The sequence below is a fragment of the Dromaius novaehollandiae genome, chromosome 1 (assembly GCF_036370855.1).
Source record: "Dromaius novaehollandiae isolate bDroNov1 chromosome 1, bDroNov1.hap1, whole genome shotgun sequence".
NCBI lineage: Eukaryota > Metazoa > Chordata > Aves > Casuariiformes > Dromaiidae > Dromaius > Dromaius novaehollandiae.
This window is the reverse complement of record NC_088098.1, coordinates 24,598,231-24,608,855: the sequence shown is the minus strand read 5'-3', so window position 1 is coordinate 24,608,855 and position 10,625 is coordinate 24,598,231.

Genomic DNA, 10,625 nt, shown 5'->3' with positions numbered 1-10,625 from the left:
CTGCTAAGCGACCTTTCTACTTGATTTTGTTTTGCTGCAGATTTGCTCCCTAATATCATTTTCAAGCATCTGTTTCTGCTTACTGATTATAAAAGCACTGAAAAGGAGCTGCTTTACATATGCCACAACACTTTTTAAACATCCATCAAATCCTAAGAATATTTTTTCCCTTCACTCAGAGAAATATCTGTAAGAATTGAAATACACCTGCCTGGAGAGACTGAGTGTTAACTAAGCTGGGGAAAGAAGCAGGTTACAGGCTTCTGCAGGGCAGGCACTGTCCCCAACTGCTGGACCTGTGGGCATTCCAAAGCTGTGTCTGTATGTTAGAAATAGCCAAGATCAGAAACCCAGACAAGCAACAAGATTGTGGAATGGATGAAAGGCCAGAAGAGGCTTCTTTTAGACCAGCTACTGGTTGGACTTGGAAAGAGAGAAAACTGGCCCCTCTTGTTCCATCCCATCTTCAGCAAAATAGGACTTTTTATGCATTCTTTGTGACAAAACCAAATTGCCACGGGGAAGTACCTGATTTCCCAAAGGCAAAAAAAAACAGCAAGATTTCTAAATAACTTGTGTGAGCTCAGGAAGCACATTTGAATTGGTCCAAATCCTGCATGTGCAGAACACTGTATAAACACAGAAGACAACCATCTACACGGAATTTATGCTCTGAGAGGTGAAGAAGCAGCAAAATCTTTTGGCTGCGTTATGTGTTCAGTTTTAACAGCATCATGACAACCTGGAAAACTAATGTACAGTTTTTAAATTCTGCTATGAAACTCTGACCACTAAAAACCATGCTCCTGTACCAAAATTATGCATATAATCTAGAATTCCTGATCAATAGGACCATGTTTCAATAATCATGTTTCATTTGTGCAAGTCACTGATAAGTGCTCCCAAATAACAGAAGATATGAGTCTGGAAAAACTATGAATTTACTAGTTGAGTTTTTCAGCATAAGGTATAAAGCCTTCAGTGTTTTAGCTCAAGAAGACATGATTTTATTTGCTGATGCTAACCAAGATAAGATTCATATGGGCCTCTTTGAATGCAAGTGTTTTTTGCAGAGGAGAAAGACAAATCACTGTAGATGGATTATATATGAAATGCAAGAGCCTTCACCCTGTTGTGAAGAGTATTCTGAGAAATGAGTCTTGTCACAAGTATTTCACGGAAATTCCTACCAGCTGAAAAATGACACTGTTGGTGCTAAAATTTGTTCTTTATGTGCTTTAATTTCAGTAACCTCTAAACAGGAATAAAGCTATGCTCCAGGCTGTCTGAGGCATACAGCCCCATCCCCATGCTTGCATATTGCCTGAGGAAGAACAACAGTGAGATGTTGATCAAAAGGGAGCAACACGGAAATTTGAAGCAAATATTCTGCAAAGAAACACTACCAGGGTGCGAGAATCACAACAATAATTGTTCTTCCTTCCCTTCACCCCCAAGCTGTAATTTGATTTTTGGCAGAGGGAAACTTTTCCCAGAATTTTCCATGTGCTCGCCCAAGTCAGTTCTGTTTCCAAACAGCAAAGGTTCAAGTCTTGACAAATAAGCATACAAAAGGAAAGTACAACAGTTGAGACTACAGTGAAAAATTTTATTTGAGGACAAGAAATAAAACTGGCAAGCTGAGCTCAATTCCTTTGCCACTTGTTGTAAAACTCAAGCCCAAGTGTTTTTCCAAATAATCTAATTGGCAGCCTTCACTCTCTATTCCCACATCTTGACTCAGCTCGCGAGCATGAGTCAGTGACCGAAGCAACAGGAATGCAAGCTGTGATGCGGACCTGAGCACTTACTGCAATGCACTTTCAGTAGAGACTGAACTGAAATCATAACAGAAAAGAAAAATTATTTGCCTACCATCATCTTCTAATTTCATCTAAATTTAACACTCCTGTGGGATCTCAACCTGCCAGTCAGTAGGACTCCTCAACCACAGTTCACCAGAGAAGTCCTATTTAATAACTAAAAAAATATACACAGATATTAGAAAAAAAAGTAGATTCCTTCATGAGTATCATAAGAATACATAAGTTAGGAATGATGTGGTCTAGGGAAAACAAGAAGGAATGGAAAAGGAAGAACTGCTCTGTTATTCTAACCAGTGTAGGGGTTACAAACCAGTTGCTGCAGAGCCAGCCTTGGGATTTGTGAGGGCCTGAGCTGCCAGAGATGTGACTGCATCATGGTTGCCCTCTTCAGTTCTTCATCCAGAAAATCAAAAAGAAAATTTCTTCCAGCTCTATCTTAGCTGTCAGAGTCAGCGTACTCACAGAAGGACCCTCTGCTCTGAAATGCCATTCTGTGACCTGCATTACTCATCTCTGACCATGGGTTTTTGGAAAATTGCATACTAGTTAGATCAGATCCTCAGCTAGAATGATCTGCTGCAGTTTCACTTCTGCCATTTGCACCAGCTGAGGATATATCTCTACTTTAAATGCTACCTCTTCATGCAGGATTTTTAGTTATCATCCCAGAGGAAGTCTCTGTAAAGTTATAAAAATTCTCTGAGATGATGGAAATGCATCTCAGGAGCCAGGTACTAACAGATATTTTTTAGGGAAAGCTGTATTGTTTGTTTTCTGATGTCTTCTTTTCCAATGTTACAGCACACTATGCCATCTACTAGATTGCAATGTATGTATTAAAATTCTAGTGTAGTTCATGGCAGAGAAAAACACATAAAAGGGACATGCAGTAACTGCAGCAACTGAATAAATAGCTCCCTAATTGCACATATCAGGAAGATTTTTAAGAGCTGAAACCTCCTAGCAGTTAGCGATAGATACCCCGTGTACTCTGGAAACTAATCAGCTTGATTTCTTTTCATTTTTCCATTCTCCACTTCTCTAGCTTTCCCTGATTAATTTTATTCTTCCCAACCTTTCTCAACCCTATACAGGAATTCATTCTGTCAGCACTAATGTATGTTGTTAAATGCACATAATGCTGTAACTCTTCTGTGAAAACAATCAGTAGAAGAGGCTATCACATTACCTTTCAATCTTTTTGAGTTGCTTTCATTTGGCAGGGAAAGAGAATCATTTTTTTCATATTATTTCATTGCACTTTTAAAATACATGGCATTGCAAGTCTTGTGTTTCCTTGTACCCTCTCTTCATTTTCCATTTCGCCAACCCTCTCCACCCAATGAGAGTGAATGATTTCGGCATCTCATTTTTGCATTCTGCATATCCATAACTCTCTTCACTGACTGTATCCCAACCATACTGCTAGTTGCATTGCGAGCCCTGCATCAGTTTCCCTGCTGTGTTTCCCTGAAGTACATTCGCAGCAAAGTATTTACAAACAGCATTCCTCCCCACAAGGTCTACGGGCCTTCAACACCTTTCATTTTTTGATGTTTCAGTCCTTGGCAGTCTTGACTCAGAGCACCTTCTAAGCAGGAAAGCTCTGCCAGTTCCCAGCCTGTCAGAAAGACCTCTTATTTGCCTCTCAGACACCTGCCCCAAAGCCCCACCTCGATCATCCTGGAACAGAGATGGGGTGGCTGTAGGGATTGTCTGTGGCCTAAATGTGGGAATAAATCCTGGGTCACAACAAAATAGATGTTTTCTTTCTACTTTTCTCCCCAAAAAGAATTGGCTTTTTGAATAATAATCATTTTCTAAATCTATGAACAGGCAAACATTTTCATGTTCCTATTTTTTATTAAGTTTCCTCCCCTTTCTGACCACACACCAAAGGGAGAGAAAGAAGGATACTGAAAATGATTTTTTCAACCAAAATGCATTTCTTCTTTTGTTAAAATGAAAAATGAAAAAAAATGTGAAACTTTGAGGGTTTTAAGATTTATCAGTAAAGATCTTCTTGCATTAGCAAATCCAAGACATCCTTTAAACAGTCCTCAGGAGAGTCCAGTTCTGTTTTCTCACTGTTCATCTGTCTTTTATGTCTTTGCACTCATGAAAGATTAATAGGTGTTGGGATCAAGGGCCACTGTGATCATTTAATCTGACCTGCATAGCATAGGCCATCAAATTTTACCCAGTAATTCTTGCACTGAACCCCATAAATTTTAGTAGAAAGATCATATATCTTTTGCAAGAAGTGACTCTTGATTTAAAGGCAACAAATGACAAGAAGTCTGCCTCAGAAATTTGTTCCAAGGTTTATTTATTCTGACCCTTAATGAATTTTCACTAGGGCTGACGAGAATTTTTTCAGTAAAATATTTTGCACTGAAGAAATGCGGATTTTGTCAAAGGAATGTAATTCTTGAGCTTTATACCACAGTTTTACTTCCAAAAAAAGAAAGAAGTAAGAGAAAGTATTTAACATATCTCTTAAAGCATTAGAATTTCTTTTCTGAAAACTTTGTGGATATATCTTTCTCTGAATGTAAGGACAAATGGAAAACTAGCTTCCTAATGTTAAATGCCTAAAGTTAAGCAGTATCAATACCTCATTTGATGTCTCACTTGACCAGCAATTCTCAGACATTCCGCTGCAAACCCCTCCCTTTTCAGGTACATGATCCCAAATGCTGGCAAAAACCTATAATTTCTATCAGGCTTGTGACTCTACTTACAAGGGCTATAAACCTGATCTGTGTTTATGCCTCCTGGTTTTGGAAATGCGGCTTTGATCCCAGGAAACATATTCATTGCATTCAAATAAACCATTCAAAATAAATTCATCTGGCAGAAGGCCAGAAGGCCAGACTTGTAGAGGCAATACATTAACTTTTTGGAGAAGTGTTTGATAGCTGTCGACAGATAGAAGGCAAGCCAGGAAGGTCCTGGTTACGTAAGTGTGAGCTACACAGATTAGTTTGATCTAGAAAAACAGTGTAAAGTACAGACATTAAAGTGTTGATAGAAAAGTTGTGTTTCTGACTCACTTTACAACCCTTCCCAACAGATTATATTTCCTATGGGCTGAAATTAAGGCACAGTAGCATGAATTGACCAGAATGGCTTTCACATCATTTTATAATAAATAATTTCTTCCCTGGCTATAACATAAACTATAAACATCTGATAAATAGAACAACTGGAAAACTTCAAAGTATCTCTTTTCCATCAGATAATTTAGTTTCTCTAAGATGACATGTTTCACAAAATGGTGGGTTTTGCATCAAATCATTTTTTAAAAAGAAAAAGGAAAACATTCAGATGATTCTAATTTCCCTTTTCAAAATAAAATATTTGGTTTGCATATTTTGAAGATTTTTTGTTTTGTAAATAAATATTTTATATAAGTATATATATTTATAACTTATTTATAATATAAAATAATATATTTTTATATATAAATAGTAAAAAAAAATTTTTTTTAATATGTCAATAAGCTTTAATCCAAAACATTCCTTTAGATTATTTTGAGAATCTTTAGCTTCTGCAGCGATGTCAGATTTCTATATATTAAAATCCTCTGAGAATCATAATTTATGACCTCAATATGACTAAATTCCTATATTGATAATAGAAATAATGTTAGTTTATATTAAAACAGTAATTCTACTAGCATCTAATTTTAATCTTCTGCAGCAACATATAGCCAAAATGCTCCAATATGGATGACATAAGGCTCACAAACTCTACCACATCCATTTTATGGCTGGGGAAAATGGAAGTCACTTCTCTGATTCTTACTCAAAGACTTATTGGAAAGGTATGAGCTTTCAACCATACTCTTATTCTCTCAGCACTGACTGTACAAGCATCTCTGGGCAACTGTACTCATTTTGTCATCTCTGCTCCATGGCTAGCAGAGGCAGGATGAGTCTAGTCCAAGTGCTTGCGATAGCATAGGATGCAATAGCAGCATGAGACACAGGACCCGTGAGCCCAGGAACCCAGGCCCAAAGTTAGAAAATTAACATTTAAGAAATACTAACCTAAATGAATTTTAAGCAGTATTTTTTTGCAGATTTACACATTATTTATTTTCTTCTTTCTATGGTAGTAAAACATCAACAAACTAAGGACCATTTGCTAAGCACTGTGAAAACATGATAAGTGAAAGTACCATACCAAAAGAGTTCACAGCTTAAAAACACAGAGGGCAAGCAGATTACAAACGATGACAGAGAAACTGTAAGGGCACTCAGGATTAAGCCAACAAATATGCTCTGCTTATAGCCACGACCATACTGCACTTAATTGTCCTTTCAGATACACCAGACTCTTTCAAATGACTTTTGCGTGGGCATACTCCTATATGACATAAGTAAGTAATAAGAAAACTACATCCACTGTCTTAAGACCAAAAGATAGTAGGTGATTTTTGCAGATGTCAAAGTGATGATCAAAACCATATATTAAAATTAATTCTCTGACATGTTAAAGATTATAAAGATAGACCTTTCATTCAGCAATGGATTTTCCTTTCTATATCTGTTACTTCCCATAGCTACTATACCTGGCACATCCTTCTCACAGGATCTATTGTTAAATTTGAATAGTAGCTCAAGTATTTTCAAGAACTTCCTGTTTGAGGCAGGGGGTTTTTGTGTAAAAAAGAGTTCTTTGAATTATTTTTTTATGGAGCTCATTTTCTCAGCTTTTGAACATCCTATTTGAAAAAAAGAAAATGAATAGAGTTTATTCCACACTGTCAAAAGCTGCAGCTCATATATATATGTTGTGGGAAATGGTAATTTTTTTGCTGCTGACCTTGAATCTCTGATATTCACTGACACAGTAAAAGCCTACTTAGTAGAGAATATGCTTATTGAAAAATTAATGTTTCAAGGCAAAGCTGACCTAAAGAAATACCCCTTCTGATCCTCAAAGTATCAGTTAGAAGGCTACTTCATTCCAGAAATACTGTTTTAAAGTATGGTGCCCTAGCATAGGTTCCTGTAGTTGTATTAGTGATGGTACTTGCACCATGATAATACTCCAGCTGCTTCTCTGAACATCACATCTTATGGATGTATGGTATTTTTAGAGCACAAATACTGCCACAGTAGCCCTGGCACAGAGCAGCTAGGCACAGCTAGAAAAAAGACAGCAGTAATGCCTGGTATTGCCACCGCTGTCATTTATTCAGTTTGACTTTGGGGACTTCCTGCACCATTTTCTATAAGCACTGCACTCAGGCCTAACCCAAGCACTTGAAGTTGGAAAGTGTAAGTACTGTTGAAACATGAGGCTTGTCCAGCAAAATCACCATGCTTGTCTGTAATATTACAATTACAATTGATTTTGACAGAACAAAATTAACCATTTGAAGTAAACGCCTTATTGGACTATCACAATTATTCAGCTGATAAGTGCCCCTCACTGTTGAACTTTGTTGGCATCAGTTTCTAATCTCTGGATCTGTACTACAGTTGTCTGGTATCAGATACCACTTTGGTCAGTACAAGAAGGGCAACAGACCATAATCAAATCATCATTTTATCAGCCTTTCTTCTACAATGCTTGAACTTAACCTGTTCATCAGATTTATGCTTGTACTGCTACATGTTATGGACTGTTTCTATTTACGCTCACATGAGATCCTCACAGCAGTTGCTGACATAAAGAAATACTACTTGAAAATTACTTCATTCATTTTGAGTTGACTTAACACCATTTCAGATCTGCAGAATTAACTAACGTTGGGTTGTTAGACAGCCATACACAGAACAACGGAGGTCCATGCAACGTTCAATTAGAGACTCTCAGCTGAATCACAGAAATACTAAGAAAACCCCTGTCTACTTACACAAGACAAATTTAGTAAAAATCATAATTCACCCGGATAATGACTGAAGCCTTTTCAAGTCCTGAATAAAGATGTCCATGAGGAGAAAGGCCATGCTTCTCCTTAGGTCACTCTGGATATCCTCTTACATTTTTCTCAACAACCAACTGTTTTCATTTGTGAGGGTCTTGCCTTCCCATTTTGGCAAACACCACTGAGCACAGCCCAGGTCAGAGCAGACGTGTTGGTTTGGGGCTTAGATTTTCTAGAGTTGAATGTGCCAGTAAGACTTGGATTATGCTGATAATTCATACCTATTATATAATAGAAAACATAGGTTCCTAATAATAACAATCCAATACAATACAAAATTATCTTGTTCTATCTTTTTTACCTCAGAAAAACACTATCCTTGAAAAATCAGTGTGCATTTTCGCTGTATATGTACATAAACACTTTTATTGAAAGACTTTCCCAGATACTAAAGGACAAAACTCAACAAGAACCGAAAGAAGGACAGAAAAATTCAAACAAAAATATAACTTTTTTTAGAATCAGGATATATGATTATTTTTTAAAATATCACATAAAGTGGTGGATTACTAATCTGTTCACATCTATAATCAAGATTGGATGCCTTTCTGGAGTACATCCTTCAACCAAAGGCAAGCTGTTGGATCAATTACAAAATGATGAAATAAAACACTTTGGCCTGTGTTAAGCAGGCCAGATGAGGTAATCTGACGGTCTCTTCTGACATTAAAAATCATGATTTTTAAAAATCTTTTGAGTCTTTTATTTATATATTTTGAATTCTTAAATAAAAAGGTGCTTCTCCAAAATTTTGGGTACCAGCCAACACTTACAACATTGCACAATAAATAAATAAAACTCTGCACTTAAATGTAACCAGATAAAAATACAAACTGTCTCATTCTTTTTGACTTTATGAATAGAGTTATTTATTTGCTTCATACTTGTGATTCTTGGGGTTGGTAACATGACAAATGTATGTGGCATAAATCTGTTTGTCTTACCCCCTAACTTTCACAGGTTTTTTCCTTTACTGACTGACTTCTGTTTATCATAGTAAGTGGCAATTATCTCTTTCCACTTGATTTCTGCATGTTGCAACTTCACTTGTTTTTTGAGCCAGACTGATGCTTTTTGCAGTGTAAGTCACATTTTTCAAACCCTGAGACAGGAGATCATTGCACACCACGCTGTTTCATGGGCTCCCAGTTTATGATGACTGCTGTTTTTGTGCTGGGCTCTTCTCAGTAGTGTCACTGACTGCGGAGAGTACAATCGCTTTTTGAGCATGGAAAAACATAATGGTTCTGCTCTCTGCGGGCAAAAGGTAGACTTGAGCAATGATGAGCGAAGGGAAAATTCTTGCCCTTATATGTCCAAGTCATTTATGGAGAAGCAAATAACCAGGTTGAAGCATGTGGTGGGAACCAAACCCAGCTGAGGGTGGAGGAGTGCGCAGGGAGCCAGCAGCGGGCCGCTCTGGAAAGCGCACAGCGTGCGCTGCTGCCGACCCCTGCCGCAGGCCTGGGAGGAGGCCTAAGCGCATCCAGGCGCCACGCTCCCCTGAGAGCGTGCTGTGAGGCTCGGGGAGGCATGCCGAGCTGTAAGCACCCCTCCGTCGCACACACATGCACGGTGGCACACCTGTGACTTCCCCTATGCAGTTCGGGGCCCCCTCTCCTCACCACACACATATAACAGTTTCCTGGAGTCTGTGTCTCATGGCAAATCTTTTGCTCATCACCAAGCCAGGAAATTTGGACTATATGAAGACACACAAGATGAAGGCTGAGAGTGGTGAGGATCTGCTCTGCAGAGGGGACCACATCCTGGTGGCTGAAGTATGCCACCCCTTCCAGGACAAGCCCTGCAGAGGTGTGCAGCTGCAGATGTACTGACCCTGCTTACGTATGTGTACCGCTCCTCACCAGACATCAGCGCACACGGCAGCCCCAGGAACAGCCTCACAGCTCCTGCTCTCTAGGTGAACACCAGGCAAAGGCAGAGGCACTGTTTGCCCAGTTGGTAATAGCCTTTGCAGACACAACTTAATTTTACAAGCAAGGCCGGTATCTGTTATGGTCCTCACAACAGTGAGACATTTTCTATTCCACCCTTTACAGGGCAGAGATTTTCTGTGGTATCTGTTACTAATTGGATAGCCATGCAGTAAATAAATACCAGCCTGTGACTCAAGCTGTGCTAGCCTTAACAGCTTTCCTCAATGTGGAATAGGAGCCATGAGCATCTCAACGCCTATCAGCAATCAGGACAATATCCTAACCATAGTGACTAATTGTTCCTTTGACCATAGGATTATTTTTTTCATTGTATCTGAGTTGCTTATCCCAGACTAAAGACACCCTGGACTTGACGGTTGCTACAGTCCAACCACACGTTGCTAATCCCCCAAAGGGAAGTGTCTCAGTGAGTGTTTAAGATGATTCCTCTCATTAGCATCTAACACTGGTAACTGAAGTGATTTCAGGGAGCTTTACAATTCTCTCCCCTTAGGATACAGCAGGGACAGCCTGTGCAGGATGAATCAACGCCATACGTCAAGCACTGTTTGTATATGTTTCAGTGTATCCAGGCAAAGTCTTTTAACTTTCCATCCTACAGCCCAAGCAGTACTTTCCTGAATGTCAGCCAGGAAAATTTTGTAGATTTGGCAGCAAGACTGTGGGAAGCCTGGTTCAAGACCAGCTCGAGTGCTGTAGCAGAGGCTTTATATAAAGACAGAGAATCCAAACACCTTCCTTTGTTTCATGCTACAAACGAATACAAATGGAACCCTGAGATTGCAATCAGGCCCTATTGTATAAGCACCGGCCTTTCCATTACTCCATTACAGCTTTTTGGCATGCAGAACTTCATTATTTTTCAGCTAGAAAACTAATTAAAATGAAATCTTT